This window comes from Elephas maximus, chromosome 4 (assembly GCF_024166365.1).
Source record: "Elephas maximus indicus isolate mEleMax1 chromosome 4, mEleMax1 primary haplotype, whole genome shotgun sequence".
Lineage (NCBI taxonomy): Eukaryota > Metazoa > Chordata > Mammalia > Proboscidea > Elephantidae > Elephas > Elephas maximus.
The window spans coordinates 97,761,497-97,776,820 of record NC_064822.1 but is presented as its reverse complement, the minus strand read 5'-3'; the positions used below and the strand labels follow the sequence as shown (position 1 = coordinate 97,776,820).

Below are 15,324 nucleotides of genomic sequence, written 5' to 3'. Positions count from 1 at the left end.
TATATTTGATATTGGAACATCAATGTTATTAGATATAGGAACAATAAAAATGATACTACAAGGTAACATTTAATGAGCATTTATTATATGACAGGCACTGTGCACATATTATCATCATTTAATCCTCCTAATATTCCTATCATGAAACCCATTTTACAAAAAGGAAAGGACTAGAGAAGTAACTCCCTAACCCAGTGCCGAGAAGTAACTAGTTACTATATAATGAAACATTCATCAAAATGAGCACTAATGTCCAGGATATGAGGACAATTTAGAAATTTAAAACAACAGATTAATTCCAGAAGTAATTTAGACCAAATTATTTTAAAAATATGGTGTAAAATAAAAGCCAAGAAAAATAAAATAAAAAATTTTTCATATGTATTGAGGATATTGTGAATTTCTCTGCTTCCAGTTGGTCTATAGAACTTAGTCACCTCTAGTCTAAAAGCCCATGATAATTTTAAGAGTTAACTATATAGTGTAAGATTCATTGTGCCAGAGCATGTGAGCATACTTGAAGTTATTACAAGTCCCAAATCCATGAGTCAGGCTTCTCCTGACTCACGTGGTCACAGGGGCTGATGAATCCCAAATAGGCAGGTCAGATGACAGGCTGATGAACCGCAGGGCTGCAGGAGCTGGCAAATTCCAGAACCTGCAAATCAGACAACAGGGTGCTGGCTCACAGAACTACAAAAACTGACAAATCCCAGAAACTGAAGGTCAGATGATAGGTTTCTGGCTCATAGGGCTGTGGAAGCTGATGAATCAGGTCAGATGGTAGGCTGCTAGCTCAAATCCTGGAGGTTGGATGACAACAAGTTTGATGCAGGACCCAGAATGCAGGAGTGAGCTTTTCCGGAATGTCTGTATATTGGATGCAAGCCACACCTCTGAGGAAATTCCCTTTACAACTGATTGGCTGATGACATCGGATCACATCATTGAGGTGATTACATCATTATGTAACTGCCAAGCTACATCATTACATAACTGCCAAAACAATGAGAATCATGACCTGGCCAAGTTGATACATAACCTTAACCATCACAGTGCCCCACTTGTCAAATTGGCACCTGTACTAATGTCCTTAATCATACACAATCTCTAAGTAAAGGCAGTGGCAAACACATACTTGCACCTAAAATGATACCACTAACATGTGTATAACCAAAAATGTACTAGTCCCATTTACATCTCATACTTTATGAGAGGAAAGAAAGCAAAAATGATTGCTATATGTATATATATATATATACACACAAACACATATATATATACATATACATATACACATATAATAAAACAAGGAAGAAATACTCATAACAATTACAGTCCTCATTTCTACAACTGATCATATGGTCATAACTGGTAATTAGAACTACCTTCTCTCAACACCCATTCCATATTCCCTTTACTATTAGCAAGCACCTCAGCTGGTCATAGTTCTTTGCCTGGTGGGGTGACCCAAACCTTCATTCCTGAAGTGTCTGGGCCATTAGTAGTCTTCTCAGAATTGGGTCACTGTAATTTGCATCATTGACTTTAATCAACAGGGCATGAGAGTATTAAGGGATGCCCTGAGGGATCTCCTGTATTTCAGACATACTCTTCTTTACTTCCATTATGTAATTTCAATCCTATTTCCTCTTGGTAATCAGGATCAGTCACACCAGCCAGTATGGTAACTCCCTTCTTTGCCTGTTGATCCAGAGGCATAAGGAGGCCAAAGTGGCCAGGTGGCATTCTTAGCTTCCAGTTCAATGGAAACAGTGATGTGCCTCCAGGTGGGAACATTCCTCCCTTTGTAACTAAGACCTCCAGACTTGGAGAGGATAAGATCATGGGGACAGGAAACAAAAATCTTGCAAGTTGGTCACTAGGGGTAATAGTGAGTGGTTCCACTCCCATTTCCACCCTTTGATTCCTGGACCCATAAGTCCTGGCTATGAAAGAAAGAGCACCACATATTGGTCACTGGTTTAGAGCATATACAGCCCACTAGAGAACATTGCCCCAACCCTGCAAGGTGTTGCCACCTAGCTGGCACCAAAAATGTGTCTTTAGAAGGTCATTCCATTGTTCTATCAAGCCAGCTGCTTCAGGATGATGGGAAGCATGGTAAGACCAGTGAATGTCATGAGTATGGGCCCCACTGCTGCACTTCATTTGCTGTGAAGTGAGTCCCTTGATCCAAGTCAACGTTGTGTGAGATACCGTGATGGTGGATAAGGCATTCTGTAAGTCCACAGAAGGTAGTTTTGGCAGAAGCATTGCGTGCAGGTAAGGCAAATCCAAATCCAGAGTTATTGTCTGTTCCAGTAAGAATAAAATGGTGCCCTTTCCATGATGGAAGTGGCCCAATGTAATCAACTTGCCACCAGGTTGCTGGCCGATCACCTTGAGGGATGGTGCCATAGCAGGGATTCAGTGTTGGTCTCTGCTGCTGGCAGACTGGGCACTCAGCGGTGGCTGTAGCCAAGTAGGCCTTGGTGAGTGGAAGTCCATGCTGATGAGGCCATGTATAACCTCCATCCCTGCCATGATGGCCACTTGTTCACAAGCCCATTGAGCAATGATGGGAATAATTGTGGAAGGGAAAGATGATCAAGTTCCCTGCAAACTAAATTATGATGTAGGGCTAGAGAGTTGATATACTACTGAGGTAGGACAGTGAAGATGTATTGTTGGCTTTCCCAGCTGAAGGCAAACTGCTTCTGGTGTTCTCTTGAAACCAAAATTGGTAAAAAATCATTGGCCAGATCAATAGTTGCATACCAGGTACCCGGAGACATATTAATTTTTCAAGTAATGAAACCACATCTGGAACAACAGCTGCAATTAGAGTCACTACCTGGTTAAGTTTCTGATAATCCACTGCCATTCTTCAAAATCCATCTGTTTTTTGCACAGGTCATATAGGCAAGTTGAATGGGAATATGATGGGAATCACCACTCTTGCATCCTTCAAGTCCTTGATGGTGGGACTAATCTCTGCAATCCCAATGAAGTGTGTATATATATATATATATATATATATACCCAAATTATGTATATGTATGTATATGTAAATTTCATATATATATCAAGGAAATGACTTATGCAGTTGTGGCAGCTGACAGGTCCCAAATCCATAGGTCAGACATCAGGCTGGAGGCTTCCCCTGACACATGTGGTGACAGGGACTGACAAATCCCAAATCAGCAAGTCAGATGACTGTCTGCTGGCCCATAGAGCTTTAGAAGTCGGTGAATCCCGGGATCTGCAGGTCAGACAACAGGTTGCTGGCTCACAAGGCTGAGGAAGCTGATGAATCAGGTCAGATGGCAGGCTGCTAGCTCAAGTCCCAAGAACCAGAGGCTGGATAATAACAATCTGGATTCAGGATTCAGAGTGAGCAAGCCAGCTTTTCCAGAACACCCATATATATATTGGATGCAGGCTACACCCCCAATGAAACTCCCCTTACAACTGATTGGCTGGTCACATCAGATCACATCAAAGAGGATGATCACATCATTATATAACTGCCAGACTACAGCATTGCGTAACTGCCAAAACAATGAGAATCATGGTCCAGCCAAGTTGACACACAACCTTAACCATCACACAGATAATACATCTTCCATTTGCAACGTCATATCTTTAAGTTTTTGTCCTACATTCTTGTCCTGAGGTTTTATAACAGGTAACATTAGCTTTTCCCTCTGTTTTGCCTTTGAATTTTACAAAGGTTCGTGTGGATCTTGTGAGATATAATAGAGAATCTTGAACAAGCACTATTTGACCTAGGAAGGATGTCCGAGTTAGCTTAGAGCAGTAGTTATCAAATATTTTGGTTCCTGACCCCTTTACTCTCTTAAAAGTTATTAAGGACCATTGATGAATGTAAGTTATATTTATTGATACTTGTCATATTAGCAATGGAAACTGATAAAATAAACAACTATGTACTAATTTATTTAAATATTGATAATAAAAACCATCAAATATTAACATAACTAACATAGGTTAGTTATGTTAATAATTTTTTAACATAGGTTATGAAAATGGTGTTTTCTAAAACAAGAAAAATTTAATGAGTAGAGTGGTATTGTTTTTTTACAGATTTCTTTAATATCTGACTCAATATAAGATAGCTGCTTCTGCATTTAATCTATTGCCATATCTCATGCCACTTAGCCTCTGGAAAACTCCACCGTACAGTTCTGAGAAATTTAGTGAAAAGGCCAATGACATCTTAGTATTACTATAAAAATGGTTTTTTTTTTCACCTTGGGGACCCTTGGAAAAAGTTTCGTGGACTCCACAGTGGTCTTTAGATCACAACTGGAGAACTACTGGTTTACAATGCGGTAAAACTCAAGACAAGGAAACCAAATAGGAAGCTGTTACAATAAACCATGTATGAAGTAATGGGGGCCTGGGCTAGAGCAATAGAATTGGGAAGGTATTAGTGAGGGGCCATAGCAGAAAATAGAATATGTTCTAGCTGCTTTAGGCAAAAAGAGATATAGTTACAGTTATTAATGATTTACAGAATCCTGGTGAGAGCTGAGGACAACTCCCAAAGCTGTACATCAAAATCAAGTGACAAAGGAACTCATGCCTCCATACAGGCCTGCTAGAATTTCTGAATCAATCAGAAAAGGGGTAGCTCAAAAGCAGTCCAATATTTATTGACTATCTATTATAATAGTCCACAAGGTCTGTTAGAAGGTCTAAACTTGAAGGACTAGACCACACACATACACACATACACATTCATCACATTCATACTACACACACACACACACACAAAGAGAGAAACACACACACACACCTCCAAAAACTTAGGATCTGTCATTGTAAATACCAAGTGTGATTAATAAACCATGCCTCTGATAGCAGAGAAATATCCCTGTTTCTTATTTGAATGACAGTTTGGAAAATATCTGAGCAAAGACATGGAAATGGTGTATATGAATAACCTAAAAATTCCTTAGGTAACCCCAACTCCTTTGCCTCCCATGTCCACATGATGCAAATCAGAGTTTACCCAATTTTGAATACCAGCAAGAGCTGACTTGGTTAATTCTTCCTTGTTTATTAGAAATTGGAATAACTAGTTAGCTATTGGTGAAAGTATGAAAGGTGTTAATGGCCGGAAGATAAAAATACAAACAAAACAGGAATATAAAGATCACAGTATACGGACTCAGCTCTAGACTCTCCTCGTGTCTTTTATTACTCTGTCTAGGTGGCATTATCCATTCTTGTGGCTTTCGATACTATCTTTTGTCTTTCATATTTGTATCTTTCAAATGTGTGTCTCCTGTCCAGGCTTTGCTTTGGAGCTTTTCGTATACCCAGTGGTCCTACTTGACATCACCACTTGTGCTTTCACATGAAGCTCAAACTCGGTAGGCTCAAAAATGAAAATATTCTTCTCCAAATTTATTCTTTTTCCCAACTTGAAAAATGAACCCACCATCAACCTAGTCATATATACTTGATTTCTGACTCGTCCTCACTCTTTATAATCAACTCATTATCAAGTTTTGTCAATTCAGCCTTTAAAATTTATCTCTAGTTCACTAACACTTCTCCACCTGCAGTGCAACCACCCAAATCTAGACCACATAGTTTTTCAATTGTCTTATCACGTATCACCTCTGCCTCTCTTTTCCCATTTCAATTCATTCTCCTCACAGTAGGTAGCATGATCTTTAAGATGTAATTTGGATTAAAGTCACATATAAGCTCAAATCCCTTCGGTGAATTCCCAATGCATTGAAGATGAAGTTTAAGAAGGCCACACTCTGTCTCCAGACTCATTTCACATCTCTGTCTTCTTTGCTCACTGCAATCCACTGCACTCATCTTTCAGTTTCTCAATGAGTCAAACTGTTTCTTACCTTCTGGCCTCTAACCTTTGCTCCTTCATTCTTCATGTGGTGTGCTGCTTTTTAACCTTCAGGTCTGAACTTGAATATCATCTCCATAGGGAAGCCTTCAGTGGCCATGCAACTGACATATTCATATCATTCATTCTCATGGCCTATGCGCTTTTCCTGCATCACCCTTATCTGAACTGTTATGTACATAGTGTTTGTTTCCTTGTTCATTGTATGTTTACTCCAACAAACTAATTCTATAAAAGCAGGGACTGTGTCTCTTTTATCCACTCTATACATAATATATTATTATACATAATATAGTAAATCTAAAAGATAAAGTTCAAAGTAAGGTATGGTAGGAGGTTATACTGAAAACCTCTATAGGGGTCAGATCATGAAGGGTTTTTAAGGTATACTAAGAAACTTGGGTTAAGCCAATAAATAATGGTAAACCATGGCAAGGTTATAAGCAGGAAAGTGACTTGGCCAGATTTGTATTTTAGATACAGCACAAAGAGTGCTTGGTGGGCAATGGAATGCTGAGAGGCCAGGCAGCAATCACGGAGAGCAGTGATTTTGTTAGTAAAATTCCAGGTGTGCAATTACGATGAACTAAGCCAAGAGAGTAAGAGATTGAGAAATAATCATGAGGCAAAATCGATGAAACTGGCTAGTTGATTATATGTGGGGGATGAGAGAGAGGAAGTGGTTTAGGATGACTCCAAGTTTCTGGCTCAGGAAGCTAGGTGAATAATGTTGCAATTAATTAAAATAGGAAACATCGGAAGGAAGAGTGGGTTTGGAAAGAGGAAAGAGTGAGTTTGGAGAATTCAGATCCGATTTGAGCGTGTTGTATTTGAACATGATGAGTAAGATGTCTAAGGAGATTAGTTGGTTAAATATGAGTCTGAAGCTCAAGGGGGGTACCAGAGCTGTAGATCTGGTTTATAAATCAACAGGATATATTGACAGTAAAAAACAAAGGAAGTGAATGTGTGTGCCCACAGAAAGTGATGACAGAGAGAAAGGCAGAGCGCCAAAGACAGAATGCAAGGGAACACCAAAAATTGAGAGTGAAAAAGGAGGAGTGGCTCATAAGAAAGATTAAGAAGAAATGTTCAGGGAAGTACAAGAAGAATCAGAAAAGAGTAGCCTCATAAACCCATTCTGTTGAGTCAATTCTAACTCAGTGACCCTGTAGGACAGAGTTAAACTGCCCCATAGGATTTCCAAGACTGTAATCTTTTGGAAAGAGACTGCCACACCTTTCTCCTGCAGAGCAATTGGTGGGTTTGAACCACTGACCTTGTGGTTAGCAGCTGAGCACTTTAAGCACTGTACCACCACGGCTCTTTGAGTAGCCAAATAGAGGTTTAAAAAGTAGAGATTTTAAAGATCCAATGTCTGGTCAGTAGTGTCAATGCTGAAGAGAGGTCCAACCATGGATTGAGGCCTTGCTAAGTGTAAACAGCTTCCTACATTTTCTCCCTCTCCCTAAAGTCCCTGGCACCATATCCCTAATAATATTTCAGACCTACTGGTTTGGCCTTACCTGAACAGTGTATGAAAGAACCACATCCTTTAGGCTTATGCCTTGGGATATTTTCCCTGATCTTTCTGGGGCTGACACTAAAGAAAAATTAACTCGATTCCCCCTGTGCTCCAGACTCAGGCTTGCCTCTTCATCCCAGCTAGAGCTACTGCCTTTCAACAATCCATGCTATGGCCATGCTGAATTAGAGTGTGGCAGGGTATTCAAGTAGAATTACTGCGTAGGTCATTTGAAATACGGGCTGTAGGGGGAGTATAAAGGATACACGTGAGATATAATTTTGGAAGGTGGACATAAGTATGATGGTGAAAAATCTTTAATATACAATTGCTCCTTGATAGGGTGACTAAAGAGAAAATATTATCGGGTTAATGGTAACCAGTCTTAAGGTATGTGATGAGATTTCAAAAAGACAGCAAAGATGATATAGATGGAGAGGTCTGAAAAGTGATACCCATTGCCATCAAGTCGATTCCAACTCATAGCAACCCTACAAGACAGAGTAGAACTGCCCCATAGAGTTTCCAAGGAGTGCCTGGTAGATTCGAACTGCCAACCTTTTGGTTAGCAACCATAGCTCTTAACCACTATGCCACTAGGGTTTCCTGAGAGGTGATAGGAGAAGCTGAAAACGGAAAACAGAATGTAAGATAAAGTGAAGTGGACAAGGAGAAGGATAGAGAAGAGATCTTCTAACATGACTGAAGAGACATCAGTTTTTCTCAATCCTTAAGAAAATGGTTATCAGTGGAGACAAAACCGAGTCTGTAAGAGACTTCTAAAGGGAAGGGTTAGAAAAAAAGTAAAGGAAGTGACTTTAGAACCATATTTGAAAGGTGTTACATGAGAAGAAAAGTAGAGAAATCAGATGGTAAATATGAAAGGTAGCAAGTACACGAAAATCTGTGTTTACTGAGTTCCATTTCCTCATGTCCCAAGCACCTACAAGAGTGCTTGTACATAGTAGGTACTCAGTAAATATTTGTTGAATGAGTTAGCTTTGTTTTTGCTTTAGTTTTTATTTAAAATGTGTCTACAGATGGGGATGGAGTGAAGATAATAGAGAAAAGTAGGTATGTACTTGTGTTAGTAATATTCTGAAAACACTTGTAATGTTTGGAGTCCAGAATACTGACAGAGTCATGAATTTTAAACTGAAGAGGAGTGGGAGAGAGCAGTATGGTGAGATAAAGATAGGATATGTGAAAACCTGCAAACCTGATGTTCTTTTCTCCCTAAAGTAATGGGGTATCATGATGGTGTTGGGGAGATGAAAGGAAAACAATACTGTTAAATAGGATGCCAGGTTCAATTATGACAAGAATTTTCAAGATTCAGGAGTATTGAGAATGAAAACAGAATGTCTTCAATAGTCAGGTAAGTCTTCATATTTTTTTTATCCTCCTTCTCCAAAAATATTGTGTGATTTCCACCCCCAAAAAAGGAAAACCAGCTGGTGGAGGTTATCCCAGGTTAAGATTTGATGAGTTGGGCAGAAAGAAGGATCAGAGAGGCCAGCTTAAAGAGTTGGTTGTAAATACGAGCTGGGTGAGGAAGGAGAGACAAGTGTAGGCATTTGAGCATGTTAAGGTGTCAAAGAGGACAGAGAATAAAGATTAGGTTAAATGGGGGAAAATACAGGAAGTAAATTTGTAACTGAGGCTGAGAAGTGCTAAACTAAAGATCTCAGAAAGAAAAATATTGCCTTATCATGATAAATCCCAAGCTGTGTGGCTCAGGAAGCAACAAGCTGCAGGTTCACAAGGTCTGGAATGAAAGGAACCAGATCAAGGAATCTTAAGGGTAAACAGTGTAAGTATTGAAGTTACTGAAGACGATTTTTGGGAACAGGATGGAAAGGAACACCATGCCAAGTCATTTATATAACCTGGAGTACACTCTAGGGTGTGGTAGACAATAGTAGTGATGTTGTAAGAAAGGTCTCATAGAAAGAAGTAATTAATGGTGCTAAAGTGATGATAATGGGAGGTGCTTCAGAAAGCAAGGTCCTTTCAATCCAATTGTGAACACGGGAAAGACAATAAAATATTATAAATAAAATAAAATAAAGCAAAATAATTTCTTTGTTTCACTCCATACTTGCCCACACAGCTAGTTCATTGATCAAAAAATGATGTATAAAAAGAAAGCCAATTCTCACCACAATCCCAGTGGGCCAGTGGGAGGTGAGATCTCCATGGGAAAGGGAAATGGGATTCAGATTCTTTGTGGGAGATCCATATTTCCATTAGGTGAGAAATAGATTTGCAAAAAAAAGATAATTTTGTACAAATAGAGAGAAGGGCATTTTCCATAAGGTACCTCGCTGCAGAAAAGTTGAAGAAATAACAGTCCAAGTTCAGAAATGAAAGTAGGGACAGATGCACACACGAAAGCACATTGCACAAGACCAAACTCAAATGGCACCACACCACTGGAATGTCTTTGTGGTAGAGTTTCTGTAAGCTATCTCATTTAGCCAAGTATGTGAAGCATGGTAGTGTTGGTATTCAGCCAGCTATGGCCCATCTGAAAACATTGAGGATCAGGACCAGGTGGAAGGAAATGCTCTCATAAAAGTACCTTTTTCAGCTTTGGAAAGCTTTATATTACTCAAATTGAAGAAAAGTTATAGGGATAGCAGTACTTGGGAGGATTCTGCTAACAGGCATTTAGAAAAAGTTTAATATCAGCCAACAGAAGCTATAATTTTAAACAGTCTGGCTGTGTATGTTGTGATCTTAGCAGATATTGTGTTGAATTTATGTCTTTAACCCAAAAACTTTAAACATGACCCCCCTAAAAAAATCAATAGCTCTTTATCATATACTTAATTCCAAGCTGATTTAACAAACTATACTAGCAGTCACAGTAAAAAATTTTAAAAAGAAGACAAGAAGGCTCTGCTGCATATTTAATCATGTTTATTACTGAATTGTCTTCTTGTTTTCTTGAATTAATCAAAATTGTTCAACTGGTTGTTTCATTGCTCTAATAGAACAGGACAGAGTTTTAACAGGCATCTTCCATTTGAAGGCTTTGTGGTAGAGGTGGTTTCTGTGAGGACTTTGAAGGAAAGGAAAAAAATAATGCAGCAGATGGGAACTGGAAGGTTTCTCTTTCATGTTTCAGATATAATATGAAGTGAACTATGAAGTTAACCAGCTACAATTCCTTGCAAAGGTCAGCTGGTCTCAACTGATTTCATGTTCTTGCCACAAAGTACTCTTGATCTAAAACGAATTATGTGGAAAAAATCAGACACTGCTTTATCCATTATTAATTCATTTCAAATATTTGCTTCAATTCCAGGATAATAAACATGACCTTGACTAAGTAATTCTTTCCCAGCTATAATCTACACTCTGATGATCTATGTTGATGCATTGTTTTTATTTTAATTCTTTTCACAAGTGTTTTGGATTTTTTTTTTTTTTTTTTTTTTTTCATTTTGGGAATTTGTCTTTGTTCATTTGGTTTCATTTTGGCTAGGGCAGTGAAGAAAAAAAAAAGATAGATTCAAGCAGCTGTTTTGGTCTGGGTGAGGATTCCTACTCAAGTGTAGGTATATAGAAGACCAACCTAGTCATAGTGCACAGTAGGGAAAGCCAGTTGATGTTAATTTCCACTTCAGGAAGTTATCAAGCTACACGTTTTATTTTGAAAGACATGATTGCCTCATAGATACAATATATCAACAGTGCCTTAGTTATCTAGTGCTGTTATAACAGAAATACCACAAGCCAATGGCTTCAACAAACAGAAATTTATTCTCTTATAGTTTAGGAGGCTAGAGGACTGAACTCAGGGTGTCAGCTCCAGGGGAAGACCTTCTCTCTCTGTTGGCTCTGGGGAAAGGTCCTTGTTAACCATCTTCCCTGGTCAAGAAGCTTCTTAAAACAGGGACTCCAGGTCCAAAGGATGCTCTATGCTCCCAGTGCTTCTTTTTTGGTGGTATGAGGTCCCCCTGTCTCTCTGCTCACTTTTCTCTTTTTTTTATCTCAAAAGAGATTGATTTAAGACACAACCTAATCTTGTAGATTGAGTCCTGCCTCAATAGCATAACTGCCTCTAATCCTACCTCATTAACATCATAAAGGTAGGATTTACAACACATAGGAAAATCACATCAGATCACAAAATGATGGACAATCACACAATACTGGGAATCATGGCCTAGCCAAGTTGACACACATTTTGGGGGGACACAATTCATTCCATAACAAACAGCTATTGAAATACCTTACACACATTTTAGAGTTGAGAAAAATTATAGTCTTTGTTCAAATGAATGATCTACAATGAAACCAAAGTTTTTTTTTTTTTTTTTTTTTGAGAGTGCCCAGGATAGAACAGCACAGAGAATAAAAACCACTATTTTTTATTAGACTTAGGAAACTAGATAAAAATCTTCAGGATGATACATAGCAAGGGTTGCATATTGGGTACTCTGTGCTGAAAGCCATACTTAATATCCCTATTATCAAATACTATGGATATTTAATGATTGATTAGAGGTATGTGACTATTGGTGTTTTGTGACATTTCTGGTCCTTTGTATACTTTGTTTTTGCATCTTCTCGCTTTGCCAGATTCAGTTGCTCTGATCCCAGTACAGGTGTGGGATGGCTCAGTCTTTCACAGCAGCACCCCTGCAGGCTCCTCATTGCCTTTACCCTACCAGTAATATCATTAAAAAGACAGGCTGAGAGGAAATGGAGGAAAGGACATTTTTCTCCTCTGTAGTTATTGTTGCTCTTGGCAGGATGCTACCAGGAGGCCTGGATATGTACCACTTAAGACTTAAATACTACAGCTCATGCTACCAGAGAGCAATTTAAACACAAAAGCTGAAGCAGATTATGCTGCTTTACGAGGTGACTCATCTTGAAAGATAAATATAGTGTGTCTCCCACACACAAAAACAGATGTGGCAGATATGTCGCCTATAGACGCAGTGCTTTGCAAAAGCTCCAGGGCTACAGAGATTTCATTCCTAAAATAATGCTTTACATTTCCATAATATTTTCTTCCAAAGTGCTCACAGCATTTGGAATGGGGATGAGGAAGGACGTACCATTCCAAGTAAATGATGTGAAGCTCAGCTGAAAGGAAAATGTCTGCCAAGGGTGCAGCCAAAAAGGACTGGAATGGGTTGTGGCCAGAATCTGGGAACTCCTCCCTCTCCTGGAGAGCCTGAAGACTTAGCCACCCAGGGTGGCTTTTCTCAAGCCTGCCAACAACCCACAGGTTGTATTTAGTGATTTCATAAATCTCTTTCCATTCATCAGATGAAAGGAGACATTTGTAATAAATATCCACAAACTAAATTGTTTGCCCAGTTAGTTTTACCAAATCTTACAAAATCCCTATGTATAAAAGAAAAAAATATATATATATTACTTTTTTCCCTTTATTTGTGTTTATATTTATATTTACACTCCAAGTAGAAGAGAAATGTATGGATTAAATTGTGTCCCCTCCTCCCCAAAATATATTGAAGCTCTAATCTATGGACCTGTAATTGTGACCCAGTTTGGATATTGGGTTTTTGAAGATGTTATCAGTTTGTTTAACATGAGGTCATACCAAAGTAGGAGATGCATCCTAATCTAATTGGTGTGGTGCTCCTAAAAGAAGGGAAGAGACACAGAGACAGGGAGACTTAGGAAGGATTTCATAACCTTGCTGTAGCTTGGAGCTAACAGACTCTAGGAGAGAGGCAGATTTTCCCTCAAAGTCTCAGAAGGAATCAACATGGACAACACTCTGATCTCAGAGTCCCAGGCTTCAAGAACTGTAAGACAATATATTTCTGTTCTTATAATCACTCAGTTTGTGGTATTTTGTTAAAGTAGCCCTGAGAAACTAATACAGTTTATCTGACTTCCCAAGCTTCATTCTGTAGGAACAGCCCCTATTAGTTGATTTCCAGCCATAGTTAAGACATGGCTAGATATTCCTAGGTATCCAGACTGTGGCTCTTAATCCCACATTCCAAACCGAAATTCACTATCTTTGGTAGATATATTCCATTCTCAAAAATCAGCCTTTACCTGAGAATATGAGGGTGTTCAAAGCAGCTTTTACTGAACAATGGAGAGTTCAGAACAATGGCTTTTATTACTTACAAGCTTATCAGACTTCTGATCCAGGCATCTCCATCACCCAGCATGAACTGTGAAGGCCTTTGCCATGCTTTTCAAATAGAAAAGTCTAAACTAAGATGGAAAGAGTGCTTTCTAATTTTCCATTTCAAAAGTTACCTGCAGAAGGCCAGACCAAGATGACGGAGTTGTCAGAAGCTTCCAGTGATCCCTCTTACAACAAAGATCCAAAAAGACAAGTAAAAAGATTATGTTTATGACAAGCTAGGAACCCTAAACATCAAAGGCAAAGTTAGAAAACAGACTGAGTGGCAGGGGGAGGGAGAGACGGTACAGAGGCAGGGAGGAGTTGCCAGACCTGATTCTCCAGGAACCCTCAGGCACCATCCCAGGAGCAACTGCGGTGGGCTGTTGGCAGTGTTCAGCCACAATTTCCTCAGGGAGAGAGAGCCAGCCACACAACCTACTCATACCTCCGGGACCAGAGAAGAATGGTTCTTTCGGCAAAACCTAAGTACTTATGTATATTTTACTGCACCCCAGCCCATTAGCCAGCTTCAGTGGCTGTTGATTTCTCTGGGCCTGAGATAGGTCCTTCTGATCCTTCTGAGCCATTCTCCCGGCCTTGGAGAAGGAATAAATTCACAACTGGGGGAAAAGATAATCTGCCAACTCCACTAACCTAGTGAGCTCAGAACAGAAGTGGCTTATGTCCAGGCATAAACAGTCCATGGACTTTGAATACCTTTCCCCCCTGCATGGACCTGTGTGGGCTTACTTTAGGAGAACAGGCCCTTGTTGGCAGACTGCAGTGGAGAGGTGGGTGTTTGATGTTTGGCATTGCTTTGCCTATTAAAATGGGTCCTCACCTACCCACATCAGGGGCCTAAGGACTGGTGGCTCCACTCAGGTCACCCAACCACCCAAGACAGGGGTCCAAGGATAACTGGTATCTCCCAGTCCTTACAACCAAAAACATTAGATGCCCATGGTCCACCTGCAGAACCCACCCACCTGTATGATCTGGGGAACAGTGATGCGCTTTCCTCAGAGACACTCGGGGAATGGTTGTCAGCTCCCTGCCTTGTTCAGAGTGTGACCACCTGCAGCAACCAGATACCAGTACCTACACCTATCACCTCGACCCCTCTAAGACTGTAGGACAGAGCCTGTACCACACACTTGATGACCAACTACGTGGATACCTGAGCTGAATCCATACAAGAAAAGGGAATGGACTCCTAGGCTCATATACCTGGTAACAGTTCTAGCCATCTGGTGACAGAAGTCAGAGCTTCAAAGTTGAAAGTAATCAAGCCAGCTCAGTCAAGCAACCTATTTGGGCATATCAAAACAAAACAAAGCAAGAAGCTAGGATACAGTAAGCAAACATAAAATAAGCCAATACGATAACTTACAGATGGCTCTGAGACAACAGTCGATATCAAATCACATAAAGAAGCAGACCATGATAGCTTCAACAATCTCTCAAAACAAAGAATCAAGGGGTCTCCTGGATGAAGGTGCCTTCCTGAAATTACCAGATGCAGAATACAAAAGATTAATGTACAGAACTCTTCAAGACATCAAGAAGGAGATCAGGCAATATGTAGAACAAGACAAGGAACACACAGATAAAGCAGCTGAAGAAGTTAAAAAGGTTATTCAAGAACATAATGAAAAATTTAATAAGCTGCAAGAATCCATAGAGAGACACCAATCAGAAATTCAGAAGATTAACAATAAAATTACAGAATCAGACAACTCAATAGAAAGTCAGAAG

General features: G+C 39.6%; 1 pseudogene; it reads right to left on the bottom strand.

Moving 5' to 3' along the window:
• Positions 1-1,365: 1,365 nt before the first annotated feature.
• Positions 1,366-15,324, bottom strand: part of LOC126076295 (uncharacterized) — an 84,734-nt pseudogene continuing 70,775 nt past the window's right edge.